This window comes from Cryptomeria japonica, chromosome 7 (assembly GCF_030272615.1).
Source record: "Cryptomeria japonica chromosome 7, Sugi_1.0, whole genome shotgun sequence".
In the NCBI taxonomy this organism is placed as follows: Eukaryota; Viridiplantae; Streptophyta; class Pinopsida; order Cupressales; family Cupressaceae; genus Cryptomeria; species Cryptomeria japonica.
Genome location: NC_081411.1, coordinates 645,320,735 through 645,330,136, shown reverse-complemented (window position 1 = coordinate 645,330,136; position 9,402 = coordinate 645,320,735).

Genomic DNA, 9,402 nt, shown 5'->3' with positions numbered 1-9,402 from the left:
GGGGGGTGAATCAGTTTTCACCAAACTTAACCAATTTAAACTTAACTTTAGATCTGATCAGGAACATCAACAACAAGGATAAACACCACATCAACAAAACACATAACATAAGGAATTTTGTCATGGAAAAATTAGTTAAGGGAAAAACCACAGTGGGAACCTACCCACAATATGATGATACTTTGTAGTAGTATGTGTAAATGTTACAATGGGGAATGCACATGCATTCAAGCACACTTCCTAGAGCTCATTTCTCAAAAACAAGGAGAGCTACAACCCTGAGGAAGGCTCGTTGCCTTACAAAGATCAAACAACAATCCAGATCACATAAACTAAAAGAATAGCATCTCCAAATGCCTAATTACAATTTAGGTTAAGTACATTATGTGCATAGTAACTCTTCTCTTCTCTTCTACACTTCCAAATGATAGATTCTCTTGTTCACACATATAATACACTCTTAGATCATAAAAACAACCGCATACACAACTAACATAATTACAATGCTTATTTATACAATTCATCAACCTTAACCTTAAGGTCAACTCAACACATAAGACCTAATTACAAAATTACATCAAACGATACATAAATCAATAATTAGACCAATACAATGTCAAAGAGGACATATAGCATGGACCCAAATCAAATCCTCAAACATGCTACACCATCAGATAATTTGCTAAGATCATCCGCAACATGCTACACCACTGAATATGTCGTGTAACATGAAGAATATCATCGAACCAGTAAAATCTTCAATGACGTGCACCACTATCAATGTGGACCACCAAAATGCATAGCACGGGATAAGAGAACATTATCAAGCAATATGAATTCCACCACAATTACCGCAAAAAATCGGATTTAACAAGATTCAACATTATTTTATCATCAGAGCTCAAGAACACCAACTAAAAAACTGAAAGATACATTTGTGAAGGTACAAATCATGAACCATCCAATCAGAGGACACACATGAACATCCCAAACACTCTCCAATATCTGCAACTCAAGATATGATCATTCTGGAGCAATATGGATCAAATACTGCAATTTTGCAACACAAAACACTGAAAAACCCATCCACATTTTGGACCTCATAACTTGATCAGATCACCATCAAACATCATGAAACTCATACTAAATCAACTAGAGATAATTATCTCAAGACCCAATAAACCACATCTGCAATAGATCATCAAAACAACTCTTTGCAACAAACTGTAGCGTCGTAAATTGTACGCACTCGCTAGGGTGGTACAATTTCACACCTAGTTTAGCACTCGCCTTAGCGCATTTTGCATTCTGCATTGCATTTCTCCTTAAGCACTTAATTAATCAAATTAATTAGGTCTAAAGTCTTATTTCATCATTCTCTACATCATAAAGTAGGGCCCTTTCACTAAAGCGCGCCCTTCGCATTTCATTTCTTCAATACATCACTTAATCAAAAACCCTAATTAAGTCCTATTTCGAACTTGGGGGCTTGGTTTCGGGGTCTAAACATCTCGAAATCACCTGTAACTTCGGGATTCTCTCTAAAATCATCATATCCGACGGCCCTGAAAATTTGGTGAAAAGTTGTCGGGACCATGGCGCCCATGCAACATGGTCCCGGACATTTTTTCCGAAATTTTGGGAGCGCGATCCAATCATAAAATAAAGCTTAACCCCAAGAAATTGGTGAGATATTCAATCTCTAGGTCGGCCAAAATACGAATTTACGACCTAGGGTTTCATACATAAAAGCTCTCTTTCCTCATTTGAAGGGAGGGGATTTTTTTGTTTCCAGGAACTTGATATGCAGCGAAAGAGCAGATCTTTGAAGACTTCAACAACACTCAACATCATTCTATCAAGCATCTATCAAATCCATTCATTCATCCAATTAGGGCTTGGAAGACATTGAAGAACAATAGGAGATTACCGACTGAAGATTGGCTTGTACTCCTCCCTTGAGGGTTGGGTATGATTTCATATTGTTTTCATGTCCTTACATAAGCTTTGATACATCATTTATTCATGCTTTAGATCATATTGCGTCTTGATTTAGAGCATTTACATTATCATTTACAAGCAATTAGGGTTTACTTTCTAGGTTGCTCTAGTTTGCTTTCTTGCATTTTGGACCTTGCACACACACTAGGTCTGCACACACAATACATTTTACAAAACAACTTGGCTATTCGTGGAGGTGGAAATCACCAAAGCAGGGGTTTGACTAAGGCAAAAACCTATATAGCCGCCCTTCCCCCTTTTCAGATATTATTGCAGGTTTCGGGATTCGGACGACGCCGCAGGACATAGATCCGGAGAGAGAAGGCTGAGGCAAAACTCTGTGTGAAATTGCAGCTCAGAAGACCAGGACAGGGGCGCTGGGCGCCCTGGTCCCTGGGACAGAGGCGCTGGGCGCCCTGGTCCTCCGGACAGACAGCTTTCCGACAGTTTCCAGACAGTGTTTCAGGGTGCAAAACAGTGGTTTCCGGTGCAGTTTTCAGGACAGTGGCGCTCGCGCCCCCATCCCGAACATTTTCAGTCTGATTTCAACTCCAGGTACATATCTGCATTCTTATTTTATCCTTACATTTACAGCTGTTCATTGTTTAATCTCAATTCTGCAAACTTGTTACTAGTTCATACTTACATTTCGAGGTTAGGGTTTGAACTTGTATCATTTTAGCTTTCAATTTCAACAAGGGAATAGAAATCCTAATAGATATCCCGTGGCTCTCTCTTTCACCAAAAGAAGTAGCCAACCGTGCGATATCTCTAGGCTCTTTCGTATTCCGCAATGTGTGCCAAAAGTTAGGATTAGGGTACATTGTCCTAGTCTCACTTTTTCCCCTACACACAAACCAATTTTTTGCAACACAAGAATGTGTTGATATTAGTGACAACAACATATCCCAACAACTCTAATATCCAATAATCTCCCCATTTGGCATTGGTGGTAACATATGAATGTGAAAAACAATCAATGCAAAGAAAGAAATCAACAACCAACAATCTCCCCTTGAGATCATAAGGATCAACTCTTCCTTAAGGTTTTTTCACATGCTCTTCTCCCCATTTGACAACAATGCCAAAGACACACACAAACCATGCAGATCTCCCTTTAAGAAGGACAATCTATCCCCCTTAGGATAAAATCACCAATCTGAACAATTGAACCATACACTGACTACTCCCCTGGAGCCATAGCACCCGCTCATCAATCTAGATAACAGAATAAGACTATGAAGTCCACCGGATTGATGCAACTCAATGCATCTAGTTCCCAGCAGGAGGGGAAATCACCTCAATGCATCTAGTTCCCAGCAGGAGGGGAAATCACCCCTAACTTATCTCTCAGATATACAAATGTTTCTATAGGAAAAGTCTTAGTGAATATATCTACAATATGTTCATTTGAAGAGACATACTCCAATCTGACTTCCTTATCACTAACTTTATCTCTCAGATAATGAAACTTGATTGATATATGCTTTATCTTAGAATGCAATACTGGATTCTTATAAATATTGATAGCACTATAATTATCACAATAAATAATAGTAGGCTCATTGTAAACAACTCTAATATCCTTCAACATCTGCTTCATCCAAATAGCCTGAGTACAGTTGCTAGCAGCAACAATGTATTCAGCTTCTGCAATAGATAAAGAAATAGCATCTTGTTGCTTACTTTTCCAAGAAACCAACTTCTTTCCCAAAAAGAATGATCCACCGGTAGTGTTCTTCCGATCATCAACATCACCTGCCCAATCAGCATCAATATAATCATTTAAAGTGAAATCATCATTCTTTGGATACCACAAACTATAATCAACTGTTCCCTTCAGATATATGAATATCCTCTTCATAGAAATAACATGACTTCCCTTAAGATCAGCCTGAAATCTTACAGCAAGACATACAACATTCATAATGTCAGGTCTAGTCTAAGTCAAATAAAGCAGTCCACCAATCATAGATCTATACAAGGTCTGGTTAGCCTTCGAAGATTCATCATCTTTTTTCATCTTGCATCCAGTCACCATAGGAGTTCCAACAGGTTTGGAATCATCTAGCCCAAACTTCTTTAGCAATTCCTTCACATACTTAGATTGAGACGTGAAAATGCCTTTGTCAATCTATGTAATTTGCAATCCCAGAAAGAATTTCATCTCATCTATCATAGACATCTCAAATTCTTTTTGCATATCATTAGCAAATTTCTTACTCAAATCATCATTACCTCTAAAACTAATATCATCAACAAAGACTTCAACAATCAACATGTTATCACTATCAATTTTGAAATACAAATTTCTATCAGCAGTACCTTTACTAAATCCCAATTTCATCAAATACCTGCCCAATCTAGCATACCAGTCTCTAGGGGCTTATTTCAGTCCATGCAATGCTTTCTTCAATCTGCATACCATGTCTTCTTCATCAGTCAATGAAAATCCATCCGGTTGCTCAATTTAGATTTCCTCTTCCAATTCACCATTCAGAAAGGCTGACTTCAAATCCATCTGTTATACCTTGAGTTTCTTATGAGCAGTATATGCAAGAAATAATCTAACAACTTCAATTATAGCTACCGGAGCAAAAGTATCCTCAAAATCAATACCTTCCATTTGTGAATATCCCTTACATACCAGTCTTGCTATGTTTCTAACAACCTCTCCATCTTCATTCAACTTATTTCAGAATACCCATTTAGTACCAATCACATTTTTGTCCTTAGGTCTCACAAGAAGTTCCCATGTTTTGTTCTTCTCAATCTGATCTAACACTTTTTCCATAGCTTTTACCCATTTATCATCTTTACAAGCTTCAAGAACATCTTTAGGCTCAATTTTAGAAATCAAATATGTCTCTTTAGTAGAAATTCTTCTCCTACTCATCACATCTTTATTCTTGTCACCAATAATCTGATTTTCTGAATGATTTAATCTTACATACCTTGAGGTCTTCTAATTATTCTGATTTTCAAGCTCTTGAACTTCTTCTTGGACAACAACATCAGTATTTACTATCTCTACCGGATCACTCTACTTCATGCTCGAACTCTATACTCGCTTTACAATAATATCTTGATCATCAAACTCATATCTGCATGCTCTGATTTTCTTCTCATGATTCTCATCTACCTTCACATTTGCACTTTCCACTATCTGTCTTAGTCTCTTGTTGTAACACTGACAGACTTTTCTCTTAGTAGAATATCCCAAAAAGATTCCTTCATCACATCTTGCATCAAACTTTCCTATATCCTTCTCTTTTGATATAACATTTTCTTCCAAACATTCTTAAATTTCTAATTGTTAGAACATGACCAAACCATAGTTCATAAGGAGTCTTACCATAAACACCTTTTATACGCATCTAATTGAATGTGTATAAAACAATGCTAAAAACTTCTCTCCAATAGATATTGAAAACATTTATTCCTTCAATCAAAATAGTTCTAGCAGCATCCAAAACTGTTCAGTTCTTCCTTTCAACAACTCCATTCTAGTGAGGGGTTCTCGAAGTAGCTAACTATCTTCTGATTGCATGTTTTTCACAAAAGGAATTAAACTCACCAGAGGTAAATTCTCCACCTCTGTCAGACCTCAATACTTTATCTTCAATCATGTCTCTATCTCCACTTTAGCTTTGAATATTTTGAACTTCTCTAGTGCTTCAAATTTCTCCCTTAGAAAAGTAACCCACATCATTCTAGAATAATCATCAATCAACAACATAAAGTATACGTCTCCCTCCAGGCTTGTCACTCTAGAAGGTCCACATAAATCAGTATGCACAAGATCTAATAATCCATTAGATGTATACAATTTTCTCTTGAATGAAATTCTTGTTTGCTTTCCCAATTGACACTCTTCACATACCTGATTAGTAGGCTTCACAATCTTAGGCAAATCTCTAACAACTTGAGTAGAACATATCTTAATAATGCAGTCAAAGTTAACATAACACATTCTCCTATGCCACAACCAACTCACATCAATATAAGTATTCAAATAACTTTTATCACAAGCACTCAGATGGAGATATTACCTTTAGTCTTAGTACCTAATGCAATCTCTATACCGAAGCTATTCAAGATCTTACATTTCCTATTCTTAAATTGCAAATCATATCCCTTATCAACCATCTATCCAACACTCAAAATATTATGCTTCAAACCTTCAACATATAAAAAATCATCAGTATTATGCTTGCCATCAAGAGAAATAGAACCTCTACCATGGATTACACAAGCTTTGTTGTCTCCAAATCTCACTACAATGCCATCATACTTCTCCATATTCACAAATTTACCTTTATCATCTGTCATTTGATGTGAACAACCACTATCAATCACCCATTCATCTTTCTCATCAATTTTAGCAGCCAAATATTTGTCTTCAATAGTACAACTTGTAGAATCAACAGATACCATGTCATCTTCCTTGATAGCAATGAACACAAATTCATCTTTCAAATTCCCTTTCTCAGACTCTTCATTTGTCACACCTTCATCAATAGAATAATAGCATTTCAACTGATATCTATACTTTCGATTAGACTTGTAAGGCTTATCATACTTAGACACTTTCTCAGCTCTTTCAAGATGCCTAGAAGAAAAATGACCAATCTTATTGCATGAAAAACATTTCAAAGGTAACTTCCCTTCATACTTATTAGCTTCCTTAGGCAATCTTTTGGTATTAAGTGCTTCAATCTCTTCCAATTATCTTTCTTATTCTTCCATCTCGCTCATTTCTCTTTCATATCTGGATACCCTAGTTGAACTTTCTCCTGAATCATACTTCTACTTCCCAGATACAATATCTTTAAATGCAGTCTCAGTTTTACCATGTGATTCACCAAGTTCGCTCAACTCAAAAGAATCAAGCTTGCCAACCAGCATATCTCTTGTCACAGTTGTCATAGTTCGGATCTCATCAAGAGCATCAACTTTATGTTTATAAGCAAGAGGCAAGGGTCTCAATACTTTAGCCACAATCTCATCTTCTTCAAGAACTCCACCAACACACCTAATGTTTAGTACAAGATCATTCACTTTAGTCATAAAGGATGTAATATTCTCATCTTCTCCCATCTTCAACATCTCATAGTTTCCTTTCAAGCTCTACAATTTAGCAACTTTCACATGTTTATCTCTTTCATACAAGGTTTCAAGCTTCACCCAAATCTCATGTGCATTTTATAATCCCATCACATTAGTCATCTCTGCATCAATCAAGGCACTCAGCAATGCTTCCTTAGCTCTTATATTACTTTCAACATCCTTGATCTCAACTACAGTAACAAGACCATTCATAGGAACAATGTATGCATTCTTTGTAATCTTCCAATAATATTCTCCAAGGCAATTTAAGTGCACTTCCATCTGGTGCTTCCATATAGAGTAGTTAGTTCCATCAAACCTCAGAATCTCCTTCTTGAAAACAACAACTGCCATCCTAGATCTCCTCAAGTGGTCAAGATCCTTCCAAAGGATCTAGTTTTGATACCAATTGTTGATAGTAAGGTAGCAACAATGTAGGAAAACTAAGAGAGGGGGGGGTTGAATCAGTTTTCACCAAACTCAACCAGATTAAAGTTAACTTTAGATCTAATTAGCAACAAGAACAACAAGGATAAACACCACATTAACAACACACATAATAGAAAGATTTTTGACGTGGAAAACCTGGTTAAGGGGAAAATCACCGTGGGAACCTACCCACAATATGATGATACTTTGTGCAGCAGTATGTGCAAATATCACAATAGAGAATGCACATGCATTCAGGCACACTGTCTAGAGCTCACTGCTCAAAAAACAAGAAGGGCTACAACCCTGGGAAGGCTCACTGCCTTACAAAGATCAGAAAGCAATCCAGATTACATGAACTGAAATAATAGCATCTCCAAATGCCTGATTACAGTTCTGGTTAAGCACACTATCTGGACAATAACTCTTCTCTTCTCTTCCACACTTCCAAATGATAGATTCGCATGTTTGTACATATAATACTCTCAAATCATAAAAAACAACCACAAACACACAACTAACATGATTACAATGCTTATTTATACAAGTCATTAACCTTAACCTTAAGGTCTTCTCAACACATAAGACCTAATTACAAAACTATGTCACATGATACCCAAATCAAATCCTTGAACATGCTACACCATCAAATAATTCACCAATATCATCCACAACACGCTACACCACCAAATATGTTGCATAACACAAAGATTATCACCAAACCAATAAAATCTTCAATGACATGAACCATGATCAATGTGGACCACCAAAATGCATAGCGCACGATCAAAGAATGTCATCAAGCAACATAAATTCCACTGCAATCACCACAACAACTCGGATAACAAGATTCAACATTATTCCATCACCGGAGCTCAAGAACACATATAGACAAACTAAAAGATGCACTTGCGAAGTTCCAAATCATGAACCATCCAATCAGAGGACACACATGAACGTCCCAAACACACTCCAAAATATACAAATCAAGATATGATCATTCCAAAGCAATATAGATCAAATGCCACAATTCTGCAACACAGAACACTGAAAAATCAATCCACTTACTCGACATCATAACTCGATCAAATCACCATGAAACATCATGAAACTTGTACTAAATCAACTAGAGATAAGTATCTCAAAACCTAATAAACCACATCAACACATCTACAATAAATCATCAAAACAACTCTCTGCAGCAAACCAATTTTTTGCAACATAGGAATATGATGACATCAATGACAACAACATATCCCAACAACTCTAATATCCAATAGGAGCGTCTATATTAGATCATTCAATTTAACTTTAGTAGGAATCAAATTAAAGGTGACAATGAGGATATTTTTGCATTGATCCATTATGCATACTCTAATGATTAAAGGGATTTGCATTGTAATAACTCCTCCAAAAGCACATTCAATATATCTAAAATTGTATTTGACATTAGGCCAAAGTTTCTTTACAACTTGAGCAAAAAACTATATCTGACATTTTGGTTTCTTGAAGCATTAGGATATCTACTTTATTGAAAAATTAGGCATTTCATAATATATTGTTTATGAGGGCTATTTAGCCCTAAAATGTTGAGAGTTAAGATCTTCATTTTTTGGTTTTCTTCACCCGTGACACAATATCAAAGGTTCTTTGTTTTCCCATAACAATATCCTTAGCTTCTTCTCTTCATCTAGTGTCCATATGTGAAGGTCTTCCCTATTTGACTTTTGACCCTATATTTACTCTTTTACTCCTATTGTTAACTATTGTGTAGTTGAACTATCCTAGATAGAAGGGGTAGAGGATCCTAATGAATTTCTTAAGTCTAACAGTACTTCCACAGGACTTGTTTACTTATATGGA